The sequence below is a fragment of the Mandrillus leucophaeus genome, unplaced genomic scaffold, assembly GCF_000951045.1.
Source record: "Mandrillus leucophaeus isolate KB7577 unplaced genomic scaffold, Mleu.le_1.0 Scaffold565, whole genome shotgun sequence".
NCBI lineage: Eukaryota > Metazoa > Chordata > Mammalia > Primates > Cercopithecidae > Mandrillus > Mandrillus leucophaeus.
Window position 1 is genome coordinate 876,757 of NW_012106086.1, and position 23,372 is coordinate 900,128.

At 36.1% G+C, this 23,372-nt stretch overlaps 1 long non-coding RNA gene across 1 annotated transcript in view; it reads right to left on the reverse strand.

Moving 5' to 3' along the window:
• Nucleotides 1–985: 985 nt before the first annotated feature.
• The window catches only part of LOC105552569, a 78,048-nt gene continuing 55,661 nt past the window's right edge, over nt 986–23,372 (reverse strand). The window contains exon 3 of the long non-coding RNA XR_001008030.1: nt 986–1,336. This is a non-coding gene — a long non-coding RNA (uncharacterized LOC105552569). The remainder of the gene's footprint in view (nt 1,337–23,372) is intronic.

The following is a 23,372-nucleotide window of genomic DNA, read 5'->3' on the forward strand; positions in this document are numbered from 1 at the left end:
AAGTCATATAGTGAGTTACCTGTGCAGCTAAAATAAGTGATATTTTAGGAACAGTTTACATCATGAAACACTGAAGCTGTATATTTTTTCAATAAATGATGGTACTCCAGGTAGTTCTTAGACAACAATGAGTAGAAACTAAACTGTATTTTTAAAAGGTTTGCTTAATAAATATTGCAAAAGATAGGGCAAAGAGCTTTCTTACTCCCCTAGTGAAGAAAACCAGGGCATTTTTTTAAAGGACGAAGAATCATTAACAGTATTTCCTGAAGGAGAATAAAGTCTTCCAGCCTGCATCAGAATTCCACGTTACTATCCGAATTCTAAGATTAAGGGTGTGTTTTACCCACACCCTAGATTTTTGGGAACACAGGCTTGGCGTTATGTAAGTTCCGCTGAGGAGGATAATGTGACTCTTCTTGTTATGGGAGAGACCTCATTCTAATCACATATATATGATTCTATCTATCTACATAGGATTTTAGAGAGATATATATTTCTTTTTTAAATGCACTTTATCCTTTAGCAAAACCGACAGATCTTCAGATTAGCACACATCTATTTATCTCTACTGTCAGCTCCTGTAAATGGTAGCATTTACCCAAGACAGAAAAATCTCTTCAGTATACTTGTTTCAATAATCTGCAGAGCCATCAATGAGAATGCTTCAGAATAGAAGAGCAGCTGGTTTCAAATACTATTTCATTTTCCTCCCAGCCCACTACTAGAGCCTAGTACACTACTGTATAGTGTGGGCCTTTGTGGAGGCTTCTATTTCCCACCTGTATTTCTTTTTCTTTTTCCAGCAACAGTCTGCCTTTGTGCCAACTCCTAAATAACCATAAATTTTGTTCTTATAAACCTTAATGAATGCTTGGCCAAGATGCTGTAACTATTGGCTTCTATATTGGAGCATAAATGGAAAGGGGGGAAAAAAGTGCACTGTGAAAAACTGGATAAAATGGAAAAAAGATCACAGCAAACCCAAAGTCGCAATTTGCCTTTAATGTGAAGGAGGCCTTGTTTTCACGGTGTGGCAGCTTTCAGGGGTTTTAATCTCAAAGTGGCTGATCAATTTAAGGTAAGTGGCAGGCATTTGGCCTGGTTCCCAGGCTTTGCTTTGCTGCTCTGAGAAAAGAAAGGATTCAGTCAGACACACAGACAACAGGCATCATCAGCGGCTCCCACATTCCAAGCATTTTAACACAGATTAGGTTGGCATGATTCTACTGTTTACTGAAATCTCCTAGGTGTTGCATTTTTCCTTTTCCTTGCTGTGGTTATCCAAGATGGTTTTCTTAGGTCAAGACCTTCATATGCCAAATAGCTTACAGTGCTGTGAAGGGAAAAGAAGAGCAGAGGTCAAGACTTCTGATTAAAATGCTATTTCACTTGCTTGCTGCAAAATATGAGACTTCAGACAGCAGGTAATTGAGCACTGAACTTTTTGCCTAAGGCATACATTGAGACAGGAACTGTTTTACATGCATGCCTGAGGGGGAAGAAAAACGAAGATAATTTCTTTAACAAGGACAAACTTAATTCAACTAGGAATGCCCAAAGGATTAACAGGGTGATCTGTAGTTATTTTTGCTTCAGATTTTATAAGCATGAGGCTTACAGATAATGTTGAACAAGATTACAACCAATATAGTCCATTTTTCAATTAATATTTTTCACCATATACTCTTTACTTTTTCAAAGAGTAATATTAAATGAGTTCAACAGACCCCTTACTACCGTCTCATGTTCTTAGCAAAAGTTAATTTTTTAATCCATTTGACCTATAACATAGGTTAAATAAAATATGCATTCCATCAATTAAGCCAAAAAACAAATAAATAGTCTCTCATATATTTTGGCTATATCATACTGTATAGAAAATTTGTATTTTAAAATACATTTTCACAGTTTTTAAAGATACATTGCCTTACTTTAATATAATCAAGAACACCTTCCCATTAGTCATCTTCATGGCAGATCTCATGTTTTATTTCTCTCTAAGAATTTTATCAAAATAAGAAACTACTACAGATTTTTAAAAATAGTTTTTCTAGCTATTATACTTTTCAAAAGCAATGTTGAATTATTATACTTACTATCCCTAGAAATGCCTTCCTAACATTTCACACATTTACATTGACTTATTTCTTCCCAAACTAACACATTGTTGCACTTGAGTAACTTATATTAAGAATAAGTATTCTTGTTTGTAAGGGTTAGCTTAGAAACTAATGCAATTATAACCAGTTATCTTAACTTTAGTTGTTATATATGCAAGTGTGGCTTTTAAAAAATAATATATGACTTTTCACTGATTAAAGAAAAAAAAATAGAGTCAGAAAAGAAGCAGCTAGCAACCATCCTTCTGCTGTTGCCACATATGTCTTATCACCATGTGATACTTGTCAACATGTGATACTTGGAACTGAAGCAGCCGTCTTGCAAACATGGAGAGAGCCAGCTTAAGGGGCCTAGCTGAAGTGCTGAGGATGGCAGACAAGAAAGATGGAAAAAATATGATTTTCAATTATGTCATTGAGCCATTGAACCAACAATCCTGGGTCCACTCAACTTGAGATTTCTTCTTGTGTAAGATAATAGATTCCCTTTCATTCATGCAATCATATTCGTTGAGCATCTACCATGTCCCATACCCTATGCTAGGGGTCTGAAGTAGCTCAGTGAACAAAACACAAGATCCCTACCCTTGTGGAACTCACATTCTAGCCAAGAGAGATAATAAACTAAAAACATAAATAAGAAAATTCTATAGTATGTTAGGAAATAGTAAGCAGAAAAAAATTCATAAGAGGAACATGGCAAAAAGGATCAGGAATGTGGGATCAAATGGACAGGTTTTGATGTTGAATAAAGTGAGAATTGGTTGGCTTCACTGAAGAAGTGAGATTTGAACAAACACTTGAAGGAAATGAAGGACTTATTTCTTAAGCCAGTAGGAGATAGGTTGTATTTTTCTCATTGTTGACAATCCTCTAAGTGAGAGGGAGATATGGGAAGAGAGAGAGAGAGAAAGAGAGAGATTTGGGATAGTGTCTGATTCCAGCTCCTCTTTGATTCTTCTTAGTTCCAGTCAACCAAATGATTTTTTTCCTTTGCTTGAGTTTCAGCTGAGTTTCTGTCACTTAAAGAAGATTAGTAAGTTTTCTGTTGGTCACAAATAAACTATCTCTGGTTCCAGGAACAGCAAGCTCAAATAGATACTGAGCCATAATTCCATTCTCTATATAAAGAGCTTTATTGCCCACACTGGGGGGTATCCAGGCATCCATAAAAGCATGGCCTGTGAGGTTTTCAGCTTCCCAAGTGGAGTGGGAAGATGCTTAGGACTGGGGTGGAGGTAAAAAGAGAAGCTCTGTTTTGGGACTGGTAGTAAAAATTGATGGCCGTATTCTAAAAGGGTAAGTCTGCAGGAAGAAAGATAAAATAAATAACAGAGAAAAAGAGGTGAACAACTAAAAAATGTATACTGTACCTAGGAGATAGAAACAGAGAACACTAGCTAGAAGCAGCATCTCCCATTTATTACAGAGATATTGATGCATTTATTCTACTATGTTTGCTATGGGCAAAGTTCTAAGATATGCTATTCACATATACACAAAGGTCATAATACATTGTCATTTTGTCACTGGCTCCTCAATGCAGAAAGATGATGTTTGTTTATCTGAGTTGCTTACATACCCTCATGTAGCACCTAAATATCCTAAGAATAGGAATTCGGCAAAACAAAGCATGGAATATACTTATGCTTCCAATTTCCAATTTCTAGCTAAAAGACAATGCCAGCTCTATATCACAGTTTATGTTGGGCAATCTTTCTGTGCATCTGTTTCCTTGTTTGTAAAATGGGTTCAATGAGAATACCTACCTCATAAGACTCTCACAGGGTTATTGTGATTAAATGACATAATGCATGTAACCACAGTGCTATGATTTGGTCACTGTTCCATAAAAATTGGCCATATACCTTTACTATATCTATTTGTATTTGGTTCTTTTTGGGAGGCATACTATGCAAGTTTATTTCAAAACATTGCTGTCAGATAAGAGATTTGTGGATTCTGTGTGATTATGGATATTTACTAGAGAATTTTTGTGTGTTGTTATATATTTGGGAGCGTCTTAGTCCATTCAGACTGTTGTAAAAAATACCTTAGACTGGGTGCTCAAAAATATCAATAAATAAATTGCAATGCAGTGAGAGATTTTTTTTTAATATGATGACAGTGCAAAATTTCAATAGGGTCAGAGAAAACTGGATGCTCATATTGGATGCTGACTTAAGACTTACAAATAATAGGCATTTATTTCTCACAGTCCCAGAGGTTGGGAAGTCCAAGATTAAGGCACCAGCAGATTCAGTGTCCGGTGAGGAATCTTTGCTTTATAGATGACACCTTGTTGCTTCATCTTCACATGGCAGTAGGGCCAAGGCAGCTCCCTTCAACCTCTTTTATAAGAGGTACTAATCCCATTCATGAAGACAGAGCCCTCATAACTTTATTCACAAAAGACTCCCACTTCTTAATACTATCACACTGGTGCTAGGTTCCAACGTATGAATTTAAGGGAGATGTCAATATTCAGACCATAACAGGGAGGATGGGACTGTGCGTGTGTGTGTGTGTGTGTGTGTGTGTGTGTGTGTGTGTGTGTGTGCATGTATATATATGCATGCTAGTGCATATTCACTTCTTGACTTCTCATGGTATTATTATGTTCTCAATTATCTTGCTTCCCTCCTCATCTTTCTTCCATGTCCAATTTGTCATTGACTCCAAGAGAGGTAGTTGATGTATATTTAAAAATCAAAGCTGGCCTTGGAATGAGAACCCCACGTTAAATCTGTTATTAGTTCTGTGACACTAAGCAAATCACTTAGTCTCTCAGAGCCTCAGTTTGTCACCTCCAAATCAATGAGAAAACCACACAGGCTCCTAGCATGACACCTAACCCATGGTAGGTACTCAAGATACTTTATTGAGCCTGCATCTTCTTTCATGATGTCTCTGAAATCTATGCCTTTCTTTTGTTCCTTTTGCCACCCTGGAGCAGGCCTTCATCCCCTCTCATCCAAGGCTCAGCCTCCAATCTGAGCATCTAGTTTTCTCTGACCCAATTGAAGTCATGCACTGTCATCAGACTAAAAAATAATCTCTCACTGCATCGCAATTTATTTGTTGGTATTTTTGGAGCAAACCACCAAAAATATCAAACTCTGATATTTCCCTTTCATACTTTTAGGTACATGTGTTGTTAATATTGCCATTCTCTAGGCCTAAGAAGACCCTTACTTGCTTAACTATTCCTAAATATTCTTTGTTAACTCACTTTCTCTGTGCTGTGTGACAACTCTCTCTTCTGAAGACTATATACTACTCTAAGCCCTGAAGATACTAAGATAAATAAGTCCGAAAAATCTTGGCTCTACCACTCACCTGCAATAATATTAATAAAAACCACTATGTATTGTGCCCTTACATGGAAATATGCTAAGATTTTATATGTGTTATCTCATATAATCCTCACAACAATCCTATAAAGTATTCTTATTATTATCTTAAGAGAAAACTGTAGCTTGGGAATATTAAATCCATTTCCCATTATATAGATAAAAAGTGGTAGAGCACTTTGAATCCAGATCAAAGCCTAAACTCTTAAGCTCTCAGCCACTCTGCCTGTGTTATATTCTTGGAGAAATAATATAAATGACTGTACCATCAGATTGATTACAAAAGAGTTAACTACAACTTGCAAGTGGCATTAACTACTTACAACTACTTACAAATTACCTACTTAAACATTCCTCAGAAATTTTTGCAACTCATTGTATATATCTTAGTCAATGTCTCCTAGCTTCAACTATAAAATATCAATGATATCACCTAGTTTATAGAATTGATAGCATATTACTTGAATTAGTGCCTTAATGTAGTTAAACGGCTAGTATAACTTCTCATATAGACACCCAACATATATTAGTTCCCTTCATGTCCTACGCTCCTTCTAATCAATTTAAATATTTGCTGCAACATTTGGATTTTCATTTAATGCTCTCCATGGATAACCTCCCCATTGTCATTGATTAAAAAGCTAAAAGAACAGAGCAGGTCTTGTGAAAAAAATATTAAAAGTGCTCATTCTACAGCTGACTCAAGTGAGGCTTGATGGTTTTCATCAAGTAACTGAAGGATTTTAGTAACTGAAGTCACTGATAATTTGTTCTCCGTGTACTCAAAAGAGTGAAAAAGAAGAACAAAATAAGATAAATGTAATTCTAGAGATATTTTGATGAGACACTAAGAAGAATTCATTGATGCCAAAAAAGAAAAAAAAAAATGTTGGAATAAGACAGAAAAAAAATGTCTCAGAAGATCTTTGAAAGTTAAGCTATGGCCTAGGTAATTTATAAACACACCCATCTAAAGCAACAAACTGAGCCAAGTAATTGATCAACATTTCCTCTAATTCTTTTGGTCTAGAGATTTCTTTTTTCTTGATCCAAGCTAAGGAAAAATATGTCTCTGTGTATTGTGGTATGTTTCTACTGTCAAAGGAGCCCAATTGTGGTCCTTGTGTTTATGAGATTATTAGGTTACTTTCTAATTTCTCCTAACTATAATTATACCTTTCATCAACCCAGACTACCTGTAAAACTTTTGAATAGAACAGAATGAAATGTTAAGAACCATCACTTGTCCCCTCTATTTGACTCTCTCGATGTTAATGTTGAGTGAAAATATTATGTGTATGTGTACACACACATAAAAATATACAGATATACAGTTGTATACACACCCATCCAGATATACAGTTGGCCCTTGAACAATGCAGGGGTCGGAGTGCCAACCCCTCACACATGTATGTTTTGATTCTCCAAAAACTTAACTATTAATAGCCTACTGTAGTAGGCTAACAGTAGATTAACACATATTTGTATGCTATGTATATTATATACTGTATTATTACAATAAAATAAGCTAGAAAAAAGAAAATGTTATTAAGAAAATAATAAGGAAGAGAAAATACATTTACAATACTATATTGTATTTATCAATATCATACATTTACATGGTCTGTTTATTGGATGAATCATCTGTCTGAAAGTCAACTTTTTCTTGTAATATCATGACGATTCTATGCTTCTTGGGAGCACTTCCAGCATCACTAGTGGCACTTCGTATGGGTCCCATAATGTTATTCAAGATTTACAGTATGGCACTAAGCATAATGGAAAATACGCAACAATCACAAGAGACCACTTTTTACTGCTATACGCAATTTACTGGAGAGACAAACTGCTCACACGGAGATGATTAGCATTACACAGCATTTTAGGCAGATAAAACGCTTGAGCTCACTACAATAGCAATAGGAGGTGGCTATAAAATTATTATGGTAGGCTGGGCGCGGTGGCTCACACCTGCAATCCCAGCACTTTGGGAGGCGGAGGCGGGCGGATCACGAGGTGAGGAGATCCAGACCATCCTGGCTAACACGGCGAAACCCTGTCTCCACTAAAAATATGAAAAATTAGCCGGGCATGGTGGTGGGCGCCTGTAGTCCCAGCTACTCGGGAGGCTGAGGCAGGAGAATGGCGTAAACCCGGGAGGCGGAGCTTGCAGCGAGCCGTGATCGCGCCACTGCACTCCAGCCTGGGCGACAGAGCGAGACTCTGTCTCAAAAAACAAACAAACAAACAAATTATTATGGTACTATAATATGTACTACAATTAGTTTTATGCAGTTATTGCTTAAAATTGCATCTTTACATTTGTTTACACTTCTCTCCACCACAAATGGCACCATTTTTGGTCTATAAGTGTGTATGTAAATCTTGATAAAATTTAAATTTTTATGATACAGTTGTGCATATTTTGATAGTAAATGGTAAAACAGATTAATGTCTACACATATTATGTGCATTCATAACATATCTAACTTTTTCTTAATTCACGCAGTTCATCTGTTTTCTGAAATTATCGCAAATCTCCAAAGCATTTTCCAAAATATATTGAGAAAAATCTGCATAGCAAGTGAACCTGTGCAGTTCAAGCTTGTGTTGCTCAAGAGTCAACTGTATACACAAATATATATAATGATATAAAATTATTTTATTACCCGGTGAAGTAAGGTGACGTTATCCCCAGTTTACAGATGAGGAAACTGCCTAAGATAGATAAAGGATTGGCAAACATCTGCTTAAAGGGCCAAAGAGTAAATATTTTAGGATTTAGACTATGACCCAACCTCTGTTACAACTACTCAGCTCTGCCATTGTAGCATAGATGTAGCCATAGATGTCATAAATAAATTGGCATGTCAGTGTTCCAATAAAACTTTATTTACAAAAACAAGTGACTGACCCATGTGCCACATTTGTCAATCCCTTGGATAGATAACTAGATTTTTAAAAGTCCTGTTGATAAAGCAGTCATCAAGCTACAGCTTACTAAGAAAAACATTTATAATTAAAAAGGATTGTTGATTTTTAAAACATTTTGATGAACCATATTCATACATTTCCTAATATTAAGACATATTTGATTTCTGTAATAAACTTTATTCTTACTTTTAATATATTTTCTGCACATAGAAGAGAAATGAAAGCCCAGAATATAAGACTCCAGCTCCAGGAGAAAAGGGAGTTACAGAGAGAAGTAAGCCCAACATTCTGCATGCAAATTTTCGTATGAAGCATTTCCTGATTTCTAAGATGAGCACATATGGGGCAAGATGGCAGAAACTAGACAGAAAGCAGCTGCTAAGAAGCTAAAAAGCTAAGCAGATATTTAGGCAATCTCATGGTACCAAGGAAACAAAAATTGGAATTCAGGAACCACCAAGTAAAAGAGGCACTAGCAAACACTTCAGGCTTTCAATTAGGGCCCTGAAAGGGATATACCCTAGGAGTAAGAATAATTCAAAAATAGAAAAGCCTTAACCAGATTAAAGTGTTCTGCATGTACTCTACCTGCCCTCCAGGAGAAAAAACTAAATCTTCTCTGGAAAAGCTTACATCATTCAGAGACTCTATAATTTTCTCAATAAATTTCTTGTAATCAGTAAAAAATTACTAAGTATACTAGGAATTGGGGCCAAACAAACAAAAATAAAGAGAAAAAATAGACAATTAAAAACAGAACCATAGGTGATACAAACATTGGAGTTATAAGACACTGGCTTTAAAATAACTGTGATATTTTGAAAAAACATTAATGAGAAGATTAAAAAAAAAAATCACCAGGGAATTAAAACCCATTTTTAAAGTATCAAACATTACATTTAAAATTTAAGAAAATACCACTTTTTCTGTTTCATTGTAGTATCAAAGAAGAAGATTCACCATTTTCTGAAAAAGACTACTAAAACATTTTCCTTTTTAATTACATATACCTGAGCCCAGATTTTCTTTATGTACTGCCATCAAAACAACATATCACAATGGATTAAAGACAGAAGCAATAAAAGAATCCCACTGTTTTCCATTAAGCTGGGCATTTAAAAAAATTTGTAAAAACAAGCCAGGCATGGTGGCACATGCCTGTAATCCCAGCTACTTGGGAGGCTGAGGCAGGAGAATTGCTTGAACCTGGGAAGTGGAGGTTGCAGTGAGCCGAGATTGTGCCACTGCACTGCAGCCTGGGCAACAAGAGAAAAACTCAAAAAAAAAAAAAAAAAAAAAAAAAAAAATTTGCAGAAACATAAAGCAAGGTTCTTTTTCTCACTTAATTTTTTTTTCTTTTAGAAAACATAGCTGTTTTCACTTTATTTATGTTTTCACTTATTTTAACATGTAATGGGTTTATTGTTATTTTTAAATGATTTAATAAGTATGTTTAAATTTTCTCAGTTTTCCATATCATTGTGGTAACAATTAATAGATATAACTCACATAAAAAAAAGCTCTTCAGAGTTCTCAATACTTTTTAAGATTGTAAAGGGGTCGCAAGACTGAAAGTTTTGATAACACTGATCTATAGATTCAAAACATTTACAATCAAGTTCTCAGCCTGTTTTTTGTTTATCTCTCTGTGTGTATGGAAATTGGCCAATTGTTTCTAAGCTTTATATGGAAATGCAAAGGATCAAGAATAGCCAAGAGAATTGTGAAGAAGATTAGCTTAGAGCTAGCAAAGTTTATTTTAAAGCTACAGTAACCAAAAGAGTGATATTGGCACCAGGAAAAATAAACAGACCAAGAGGACAGAATTGAGTCCAGAAATAGTCCTTATATACAGTTACCTGATTTTCAACAACACTGTTACTATGATAGAGTGGGAAAAGGATGACCTTTTAAATAAATTATGCTGGATTTATTGTTCCACATTCTCATCAGCATTTGGTATTAAAGTGTTTTGGATTTTAACTATTCTAATAGATGGGTGGTGTTATCTTGTTGTAATTTGAAATTCTCTAATGGCATATGACGTTGGATATCTGTTGATATGCCATTTGCCATCTGTATATCTTCTTTGGTGGGTATTTGTTCAGGTCTTTTGCCCACTTTGTAATTGGGTTGTTTGTTTTCTTACTGTTGAGTTTTAAGAGTTCTTTGTATATTTTGGATAGAAGATCTTTATCACGTACGTGTTTTACAAATATTTCCCCTCAGTCTGTGACTGGTTTTTTTATTCTTTTAAGTTAATGCTTTAAAGGAAATCGTAAGCAGTATCTTCTCTTATGTTATATTCTAGAACCTTTATTGATTTACCTTTCAATCCATCTGAAATTGATTTTTATATCTGATGTGAAGTAGGGATCAAGTTTTACATACACACATGTATACACACACAGACACACATATACATATATACATATATAGAACACACACACAAACGTACACACACACACACACACACACACACACATATCCATCCAGAACTCTTATTCATTGCTGATAGGATTGTAAAATGGTAGAGCCACTTTGGAAGACAAATGGAATTTTATGACAATGCTAAACCTTGTCTCACCTTATGATCCAGCAATCATACTCCTACGTATTTGCCCAAATGAGTTAAAAACTTATGTTCACACAAAAATTTGACATGAATGTTTGCAGGAACTTTATTAATAATTGCCTAAAATTGAATGCAACCAAGATGTCTTTCAATAGATAAATGGATTAACAAACTGTGGTACATCCCTACAGTGTAATATTAATATTATTGAACAATAAGAAAAAATGATCCACACACAGATATAGAGGAACCTTAAATGCATATTGCCAAGTGAAAGATGCCAGTCTAAAAGGCTAAATATGTATATCTCCAACAAATGTCATTTTGGAAAAGACAAAACTATGGAGACAGTAAAAAGATTAGTGGTTGCCAGGGTGTATAAATCAGGGCTTTCCAGACAAACAGAACCAACAGGATATTTATAAATATATAAGAAGAGATGGATTTTATGTTAACAACAATGTATTAATATCAGTTCATCAACTGTAACAAATGTATCACATCAATGCAAGACACAAATTAATAGGGAAACTGGAAGAGCAGGGAGTATATGGGAATCTCTGCTCTTTGGCTCAATTTTTCTGTAAAACTAAAATTGCTTTAAAAATAAAGTATATTAATTAAAATAAAATGTACTAGCCTAATAAAATTACTGATCATTTGGACTTATTAAAATTTAAATCTTCTATTCATCAAAAGACACCATTAAGAGAATGAAAAGGCAAGATGCAAAGTGGAAGAAGATATTTGACATATTTAAATCATACAAATAACTCATATCTAGACTATGTAAATACCTCTTGTAAATCTATAAAAAAGACAGGCTCGATATTTTTCTAAACGGGGAAAAAACTTGAACAGCTTTTTACAAGAGATATCCAAATGGCCAATGAACATGAATAGGTACTCAACATTACTAGTTATCCAGAAAATGCAAATTGAAAACAAAATAGGATATCTCTACACACACCCCAGAATGGCTAAAATTAAAAAGATTGACAATACCAAGTATTGATGGGGATATACAGCAATAGAAACTCATAGGATGCTTTGAGGGTATAAATTGGTAAAAACTACTTTGGAAATTTTGTTGCCAGTAAAGCTGAACATATGTGCACCGTATGATTCAGTCATTCAATCTGCAGGTATAAACCTAACTGAAATGCACACATGTGTGCACAAAACAATAGTTATGAGAATGAGAATATTCCTAGCACATTATTCTCCATAGCACCAAACTAGAAGCAATCCAAATGCCCATGTATTAGTCCATTCTCACACTGTTACAAAGACATACCTGGGACTGGGTAGTTTATAAAGAAAAGAGTTTTAATCAGCTTGCAGTTCTGCAGGCTATATAGGCTTCTGCTCCTGGGGAGACCTCAGGAAACTTATAATCATGGTAGAAGGCAAAGGGAAAGCAGGCACAGTCTTCACATGATCAGGAGGAGAGAGAGGGAGTGAAGTGGGAGGTGCTACACACTTTCAAACAACCAGATCTTGTGAGAAGTTCATCACAAGAGTGGCAAGGGGGAAGTCTGTCCCCATGATTCAGTGACCTCCCACCAGGCCCCTCCTCTGACATTGGGGATACAATTTGACATGCAATTTTAGTAGGGACACAGAGCCAAACCATGTTACCCGTTAACAATAGAATAGATCAATTGTGGTATATATGTATAATGGAATACAATTTAGCAATGAAGAAAACTATATCTATCTATAAAAACATTAATGAATCTCAAAGCTGTAACATTTAGCAACAAAAAGAGTATATACTATGTAATCTCATTCAAATAAAATTCAAAAACAGGCAACATTAATTTATAGTAATAGGAATCTGTGCTGTGGTTACCTTTGGAGGAAGTAACAACAGGGACAGGAGCACAAAGTAGGCCTCTGTGGTGTTGTTAATGTTCAGTATCTTGCTTTGTGTCAAAATCAAGCTGTAAAACTAATATTTATGCCCTTACAAGTCCATAAATTAAATTCAAATTAAATAAGTAAAACGAAAGCTATATGGTTGCCTAAATCAACCAACCATAAAGTCATGAGTCATAAAAATTCCCAAATTATTTTTAATCCTATCATTCCTAACCCTGAAACAGAGAGACCCTCCCAATAACAAGATACACTCTCATTACAGAGAGTCCAATGCTCTTCCTGTGCCCAGCACATTATTAATAATTAATAACTAATATTTTAGTGCCAGACACCACACTGAGTACTTGCATGCATTAATATATTGAAATCTCCCAATAACTCTTAAAGATGGCTATTATTAAGCTATTTTATAGATGAGAAAGTAAATTTTCACAAGGTCACTCAATCAGTCAATATCTTTTACTACATTTAAAAGAGACCAGGTTTGGTTTAAGCAAAAGGGAATGTGCTTAAAAGGGCATTGCAGAATTCCCAGATTTGCCAGGATAGCCAATGTGAGGACCCTGTAGCCATGAACAATACCCCAAATGAAGTCATGGAGCTGGTCCAATGTGAAAATGCTGTCTTTAGAAAACCAAACACCGCATGTTCTCACTCATACGTGGGAATTGAACAATGAGAGCACTTGGACACAGGAAGGAGAACATCACACACCGGGGCCTATTGTGGGGTGGGGGTAGGGGGGAGGGATAGCATTAGGAGATATACCTAATGTAAATGACAAGTTTATGGGTGCAGCACACCAACATGGTACATGTATACATATGTAACAAATCTGCACTTTGTGCACGTGTACCCTAGGACATAAAGTATAATAACAATAATTTTTTTAAAAAAACGCTGTTTTATTGCCCAGCACTGGTGAGTGTGGCCCACTCTGCCACACTGCCAGCCCTGGAGCCCAGACACGGGCACTGGAGCCAGCCACTGCTCTGTGGGAGCTTGCCGTAACTTCTGCCACCAGCACCACCAGCAAGAATGACTCTCAGTTCCCACTGCAGCAATGAAGTGTTGAGCACATGTTTCATGCCCTAAGGCAAAAAGGAATACATGCACTTATAAAATGCCAGGTCTGGAAGGTGGCAAGTGGGAATTTGAACCCAGCTGACTTGGTTCCAAAACCAGGGGCTCAAATTTTTGCGAGGCTGTCTACAAACGGGTGATGTTACTTTACCATTTTAAGGACCAAATGAGGCAAGCAAATTCAACAACAAGCAAACCCAACACCACCTCACATCACTGTGTCACTATCAGAAAGATTCAAAAATGGATTGCTTGACTAATTTATAGACAGAACAAAACTATTTATATGATAAATACGGTGCTGGAAATCACCAAGTGCTGTAGTGAAGGCAGGCAGGGAGGACCCCGTGTGACAGCTCATCCGAGAGCCAGAACTGCACCATGTGGGGCGGTGTGGCTGCATGCTGACTCAGAAGAGGGGTGGGGAAGGAGGGCCGCTTCTGATTCACCAAGACCACATCCTGCCCCTCCCTCATTCTTTCCCCTGGAAGCTGCACATCAATCTTCTTAGTGAAATCTCCCCAAAGCATGGGGCTCAGGTATTTGCAGCAAACGTCTGTGAACCTCAGAGTCCCATTTTCCAGGAATATTTGGCCCTGCTTCTTTTCAATGGCATTTAGGTGTGAAGTTAACTATGACTAAGTGTGAAGCTGATAGTCTGCACATGAAGACTCAGGGCTTGATTTGGGTTATTTAGTTTTCACTGTGTTTTGTTGGGCACAAACCAGTATCTAACATCTTATATATATGTCCTTTAAAAAACTGGCTTTAGCTGGTTTAAATCAGAAAGAAAATTCTTAATCTAAACACACAATACCAGTTAGGTAACAACTTGGGAGAAATGTGTTCTTTCTGACAATCGTGTAAACACATATTCATTATCATCAAAGACTAAGCAAGCATGTCATCCTCCTCTGATTCATCTTAGGAAAACATGTGGTAGGCAATTCAAAATCCTTCAAATAAAGAATAAAAAGAAGTAAGGTTAAGTTTTTTGTTACAGGAAATTTAGTAAAATTAGTGTCTTTGTGGACTTTTTAATTTTGTTTGCAGTTTTGAAGGTTGGGGTTTTGGGGGGTTTTTTAAATTTGTTTTGGGCTATCATTATTATTATTGGTTTCCACAGAAGGCAGTAGTGGGAGTTAGGATTAGAAAGGTTATGGTAGTCAATATATGGAGGACTTTGAAAGGTTAGGGGTCTGATCTTTATTCTGTAGGCAGGGAGTAATTCATAAAGGTTTTTTATCCACTTTATTTTTACAATTTTTTAGCCAAATAGAACAAAGAGAAAAGTGTGGAAATTTTAAGTAAATTTACTTTTTTTAATCACACATTATGCAATCACCATTCATGTCAAGAAATAGAAAACTACCAGCACCTCAGGAAGTTCCCTTGTGGTATTTTTAAATTAAAAAAATTATTAACTATAACCAAATAGAGTGAAACATAAAACATGTATGTTCTGTTTAACATGTCATTGCCATCAAAGTCAAGAAGTCTAAGATCAAAAGCACCCCAGAAATCCCCTGAGTTTAACTCCCAAATCACAACTTTCTCCCTCCACATCCACCATTCCCAAATCATAAGGTAATTGCTACCTAAATATTTGGAATAACCATTTCTTTGTGTTTCTTTATGTTTTTACTACCTAGGTATGCATTGCTAAATAAGATAGTTTAGCTTTGCCATTTTCGATCTTTGTTTAGATACAATCATGCTTGATGTTTTCTTCATTGTTTTGCTTCTTTACCCAACAGTATTTTTGAGGAGTCATCCACGCTGATTCTTGTAGTTTATAGTCACTTTCTTTATTATAATAATCTTGTGCATGAATACATCACAAGTTATTTATCCAGGCTATAGTTGTTAGACAGTTAGTGGTTTCCAGGCTGAGGCTGTTACAAATAATGTTAAGGCATTGTCTGTGTGTATGTAAGAGAAAAAGAGAGAATTCAGATGTATCTACTAGTACTATGCAAGCTGAACTCAGGGAGAAAAGAATCAGGGAATTTAGTTGGAAGACTCAACTATAAACAATCAAACTTATGAACTTAGTGATTAACAAAGAAAGTAAGAAAGGACAGATTCCTAGCAGGAATTCCCATTACTCTGCATTTTTGCCTGCTTTTGATATTATCCATAATTTTAAATGTTTGCTAAAATAATCAGGAAAAATTAGCTATTGTTTTACATTTCAGTTCCCTAATTGGTAGTGAGTTTGAGCATTCTCTTGTATTTTTTCATCAGACTATGAAATTTTGTGTGGAAATTGCCTAGCATATCCTTTGCCCATTTTTCTATCAACTGTTTCTTGTCTTTCTTGCTGATTTGGGGGAACTCAGTAAGTTCTGAATATTAATCCTTTGTCTATTACCTATATTGTATAGATATTTTACTTGTGTGTTGCTTATCTCTGTTCACAGTGTCTTTTGCTATATGTAAATTTTTAGTTTGTATATGTGATGACTTTTGTGAGGTGTTACCTTGGCTAGGCTACAATATGTAATTATTTAATTAAACATCTAGTCTTAGTTTTCTTGTGAAGGTAGTTTGCAGATAGAATTAAAGTCCTTATTCAGGTGACCTTAAATAAGAGAGATTATCTTAAATAATCTGAGTAAACCTGATTAAATCAGTTGAAAAGCCTTAAAAGTAGGACTGAGGCTTCTCCCAAAGGAATATGAAGTTTTACACTATGATATTCCCTTTTTAAAGACCTTCTCTACTGAGTTCAGACTTTCTTAGTAAGCCCCAACAATCACACAAGCTAGTCCATATGTGTGTGTGTGTGTCTGTATGTGTACACACACATATCTCTATCTATATATATCTATCTGCATCTATATCTATCTATCTATATCTATATATATGTATTTAAATTTGAATTTATATTTATAATTATTCTCCCTGCTAGTTCTGTTTATCTGGTGGAACCCTGACTGATACAGTATAATATTTTTACATAGTCAATCGATCAATATTCTCATTTATAGTTGCTGGGTTTTGTGTCTTGCTGATGTAGTCTTCATATAAATGTTTGTAAGTCATGATTATACAGAATTGGTAGTAATGGCTAAAGATTGAAAAGTCCCTTCCCTCCTCTCTACTATTTCTTCCCCATCTAGAAGTAACCATTGTTAATAAGTTGGACTATATTTGTCAAGCCTATTTTTTATATATAAAAAAATAGCCTGTGTGTGTGTATTTGTCTGTGCGTGTGCGTGTAAAAGTCTACAAAGTGAGCTGGAAGAACACATCCCAACTTAATGACAATGATTACATGTAAATGAGAAAAAAGTGGTAGACAGAAGTGAAAAGGGACTTTCAGCATTTTGTACTTTTGATTGTCTAAATCTTACATAATGAGAATCTATTTGTATTTAAGTGATTTTTATATTTAAAAATCTTTATAAAATTATTAATAATGATTCCATTATTCCAATACTTCAAATTTGGGTAAGTCAAGAGATAATGGTTCCATTGAGATAAATAAAAATGTCAAAAACAAGATGTTTACTGCAAGCATTACAAGCTCCAAAGCCATGCTTAAATGCATAATAAAAGACAATAGGAAGATTGAATATGGTGTCTAGCTAGGAGTACATGCTTGGCCTAAATTTCAAAAGTCTGTAGACAAATAAAACATGTCTACAGGCAAAATTTGGCTTGTGGGCCATAGCTGTGTAACCATTCCAACCATACAGGAAAAGAAGAGGTTGATTTCAAACCAAGAATGGTAGAATTTTAGCCTTAGAGATGTTTTTAAAATCATAAAACCTAAGACTCCAGTAAAAACAACAGCGTAATTTGGTAAGAATGTGTTCTTTTTGAAAGGTGTATTATAGATACACATTCATGTTGTTTAAAAATTTCATCCTATTCTGATATAATGGTGGCTGAAGGGCTGGAGCAATACAAAATTATCTTCACCTACTTTCAGATAAATAGGAAGAGATACATTTCTCGTAAAGACAATTTACTAACAGCTCTATTAAGTTTAGGAAACTGAGAAATGGCAAATTTTGAATTTTACAGTGTGACATTTAATACAAGATTCCATTAGAAATACCATACTTAATATTAAATGTTTTTTTGAAAAATGAGGGACAGCAACATGGCCAGGACTCAGCACTTATCTCACACTTGCCAAGGTATAACTGTTGAGCAGACACCATAATGGATAATAGTCCACAAATGTTTAAAGACCAAAAATTAATCAATGTAATACATCATATCAATACAATAAAGAACAAAACTCACATGATCATCTCAACAGAAAAGGAAAAACATTTCACACAATGCAAGACTAAAATATTGTTTATAAAAATCTAGGAATGGAAGGGAACTTTCTCAACTTGATAAAGTGCATATATGAAAAACCCACAGTTAATATATGTTGAGCATCCCAAATCTGAAAGTCCAAAATCCAAAATGCCCTAAAATCCAAAGCTTTTTGAGTGCTGACATCATGCTCAAAGGAAATGTTCACTGGATCATTTCAAATTTTTGATTTTTTTATTTGGGATGTTCAACTGGTAAGTACAATGCAAATATACCAAAATCCAAAAAAATCCCACCAAATCCAGAACACTTCTGGTCCCAAGTAGTTCCGATAAGGTATATACAACCTGTATGTAAGGGTGAAGAACTGAATGTTTTCCCCTAAGATCAGAAACAAGACAAGAGTGATTATTCTCACTACTTCCATTTAACATTACACAAGGTGAGTCAATTAGGGGAGAAAATGAAGTGAAAGACATCAAAATCTGAAAGAAAGAAGTAAAATATACGTATACATGACATGATTAAGTCATCATGATTCAGAAAATCCTAAATAATCTAGCAAAAACTAGTCAAACTAATAAGTTTTGCAAAGTTGCAGGACACAAAATCATTATACAAAAATCAATTGTATTTCTACACACACTTGCACTGAACAATCCAAAATGAAATAAAGAAAATAATTTCATTTCTTACAGCATCATAAATAATAAAATATTTACAAATATATTTAACAAAGGAAGTGAAAAACTTGTGTTCTGGAAAGTATAAAATATTATTGAAAGAAATTAAAGACAACCTAAATAAATGGAAAGACATATAATTTTCATAGATTAGATACCATGAATACACCCATGATCATGGGCAATATTTCCCAAACTGATCTACAGATTCAACTCAACTATTCAAACCATTCAATGGAGAAAGAATAGACTTTGTAGTAAATGGTGCTGAACCCTTGCCTCACACTATGTAGAAAAATTCACACAAAATGGATCAAAGACCTCACTGTAAGAACTACAATTATAGTTTCATAAAACTAGTTTATAAAATGAAAACTATAAAACTCTTAAAAGAAAATATCAGCTTAAACCTTTATAACCTTGAGTAAGAGAAAAGTTTCATAGATATGACACTAAAAGTACAAGCAACAAAGAAACAGATGGATAAATTGGATTACATCAAAATTTAAAATTCTTGTGCTACAAAAGTTATCATCAATAAAGTGAAGAGACAACCCATGAAATGGGAGAAAATATTTGCAAATCATGTTTCCGATGAGAGACTTATACCTAGAATATGTAAAGAAATCTTATGATTCAGAGGTGGCTGGCAAGATGGCTGAATAGGAACAGCTCCAGTATACAGTTCCCAGTGAGATCAACACAGAAGGCGAGTGCTTTCTGCATTTCCAGCTGAGACACTGGGAGCAGCCCATGGAGGGCAAGCTGAAGCAGGATGGGATGTTGCCTCACCCAGGAAGCACAAGGGGTCAGGGAACTCCCTCGCCTAGCCAAGAGAAGCCATGAAGGACTGTGCCATGAGGTATGGTGCATTCTAGCCCAGATACTACATTTTCGACAGTCTTCACAACCCGCAGACCAGGAGATTTCCTCAGGTGCCTACACCACCAGGGCCCTGGGTTTCAAGCACAAAACTGGGTGGCCATTTGGGCAGACCTCGAGCTAACTGAAGGAGGTGTTTTTGTTTTTGTTTTTTTGTTTTTTTGTTTTTTCCATATCCCAGTAGTGCCTGGAACACCACTGAGACAGAACTGTTCACTCCCCTGGAAAGAGGGATGAAGCCAGGGAGCCAAGTGGTCTAGCTCAATAGATCCCACCCACATGGAGCTCAGCAAGCTAAGATCCACTGGCTTGAAATTGTCACTGCCAACATAGCAGTCTGAAGTCGACCTGGATGCTGAAACTTGGCGGGGGATGGAGCATCCACCATTACTGAGGCTTGAGTAGATGGTTTTCCCCTCACAGTGTAGACAAAACTGAAGGGAGTTTGAACTAGGCAGAGCCCACCGCAGCTCAGCAAAGACACTATAGCCAGACTGCCTCTCTAGATTCCTCCTCTCTGGGTAGGGCATCTATGAAAGAAAGGCAGCAGCCCCAGTCAGGGCCTTATAAATAAAACTCCCATCTCCCTGGGACAGAGCACCTAGGGGAAGGGCTGTGAGCACACCCTCAGCAGACTTAAACATCCCTGCCTGACAGCTCTGAAGAGAGCAGTGGGTCTCCCACCACCATTCTGGAGCTCTGCTAAGGAATAGGTTGCCATCTTAAGTGGGCCCCTGACCCCCATGCCTCCTAACTGGAAGACACCTCCCAGCAGGGATCAACAAACACCTCATACAGGATAACTCTGGCTGGCATGTGGCAGGAGCCCTTCTGGGATGAAGCTTCCAGAGGAAAGAACAGGCAGAAATCTTTGCTGGTCTGCAGCCTCTGCTGGTGATACCCAGGCAAACAGGCTCTGGAGTGGACCTCCAGCAAACTCCAGCAGACCTGCAGCAGAGGGTCCTGACTCTTAGGAGGAAACTAACAAACAGAAAGGAATAGCATCAACATCAACAACAAAGATGTCCACACAAAAACCCCACTGGAAGGTCACCAGCATCAAAAACAAAAGGTAGATAAATCCACAAAGATAAGAAAAAAAGTGCAAAAAGGCTGGAAATTCTAAAAACTAGAATGCCTCTTCTCCTCCAAAGGATCACAACTCCTCAACAGCAAGGCAACAAAATGAGTTTGACGAATTGACAGAAGTAGGCTTCAGAAGGTGGGTAACAACAAACTCCTCCAAGCTAAAGGAGCATGTTCTAACCCAATGCAAGGAAGCTAAGAACCTTGAAAAAAGGGTAGATGAACTGCTAACTAGAAGTTTAGAGAAGAACATAAATAACTAGAAGTTTAGAGAAGAACATAAATGACCTGATGGAGCTGAAAAACCTAGCACAAGAACTTTATGAAGCATACACAAGTTTCAATAGCCAAATTGATCAAGCAGAAGAAAGGATATCAGAGATTGAAGAGTAACTTAATGCAATAAAGAGAGAAGGCAAGATTAGAGAAAAAAGAATAAAAAGGAATGAACAAAGCCTCCAAGAAATATGGGACTCGGTGAAAACACCAAGTCTACATTTGATTGGTGTACCTGAAAGTGATGAGGAGAATGGAACCAAGTTGGAAAACACTCTTCAGGATATCATCCAGGAGAACATCCCCAACCTAGAAAGACAGGACAACATTCAAATTCAGGAAATACAGAGAATACCACACAGATACTCCTCGAGAAGAGTAACCCCAGGACTCATAATCATCAGATTCACCAAGGTTGAAAGGAAGGGAAAAAATGTTAAGGGCAGCCAGAAAGAAAGGTCAGGTTACCCACAAAAAGAAGCCCAACCAACTAACAGCAGATATCTCTGCAGAAACACTACAGGCCCAAAGAGAGTGGGGGCCAACATTTAACATTCTTAAAGAAAAGAATTTTCAACACAGAATTTTATATGCAGTCAAACTAAGCTTCATAAGTGAAGGAGAAATAAAATCCTTTACATACAAGCAAATGCTGAGCAATTTGGTCACCCCCAGGCCTGCCTTACAAGAGCTCCTGATGGAAGCACTAAATATGGAAAGGAAAAACTGGGACCAGCCACTGCAAAAACATACAAAATTTGTAAAGACTATTGACACTATGAAGAAACTGCATCAACTAATGGGCAGAATAACCAGCTAGCATCATAATGACAGGATCAAATTCACACATAACAATATTAACCTTAAATGTAAATGACCTAAATGCCCCCAATTAAAAGACACACACTGGCAAACTGGATAGAGTCAAGACCCATCAGTTTCCTGTATTCACGAGACCCATCTCACATGCAAAGACACACATAGGTTCAAAATAAAGGGATGGAGGAATCTTTACAAAACAAGTGGTAAGCAAAAAAAAAAAGCAGGGGTTGCAATCCTGGACTCTAATAAAACAGACTTTAAACTAACACAGATCAAAAGAGACAAAGAAGGGCATTACATAATGGTAAAGGGATCAATGCAGCAAGAAGAGCTAACTATCCTAAATATATATGCACCCAATACAGGAGCACTCCGATTCATAAAGCAAGTTCTTAGAGACTTACAAAGAGACTTAAACGCCCACACAATAATAGTGAGAGACTTTAACACCCCACTGTCAATATTAGACAGATCAACAATACAGAAAATCAACAAGGATATTCAGGACTTTAACTCAGCTCTGGACCAAGTGGACCTAATAGACATCTACAGAACTCTCCACCCCAAATCAACAGAAGACACATTCTTCTCAGAATCACATCACACTTAACCTAAAATTGACCACATAATTGGAAGTAAAGCACTCCTCAGCAAATGCAAAAGAATGGAAATCATAACAAACAGTCTCTCAGACCACAGTGCAATCAAATTGGAACTCAGGATTTAGAAAATCACTCAAAACTGCACAACTACAAGGGAACTGAACAACCTGCTCCGGAATGACTACTAGGTAAATAACAAAATTAAGGCAGAAATAAATAAGTTATTTGAAACCAAAGAGAACAAAGATACAATGTATCAGAATCTCTGGGACACAGCAAAAGCAGTGTTTACAGGGAAATTTATAGCACTAAATGCCCACAGGAGATAGCAGGAAAGATCTAAAAGTGACACCCTAACATCACAATTAAAAGAACTAGAGAAGCAACAGTAAACAAACTCAAAAGCTAGCAGAAGACAATAAACAATTAAGATCAGAGCAGAACTGAAGGAGATAGAAACACAAAAAATCCTTCAAAAAATCAAGGAATCCAGGAGCTGGTTTTTTGAAAAGATTAACAAAATAGATAGACCACTAACAAGACTAATAAAGATGAAAATAGAGAAGAATCAAATAGATACAGTAATAAATAATAAAGGGGAGATTACCACTGATGCCACAGAAATACAAACTACCATCAGAGAATACGATAAACACCTATATGCAAATAAACTAGAAAATCTAGAAGAAATGGATAAATTCCTGGACCATACACCCTCCCAAGACTAAACCGAATACTATAAACACCTCTATGCAAATAAACTAGAAAATCTAGAAGAAATGGATAAA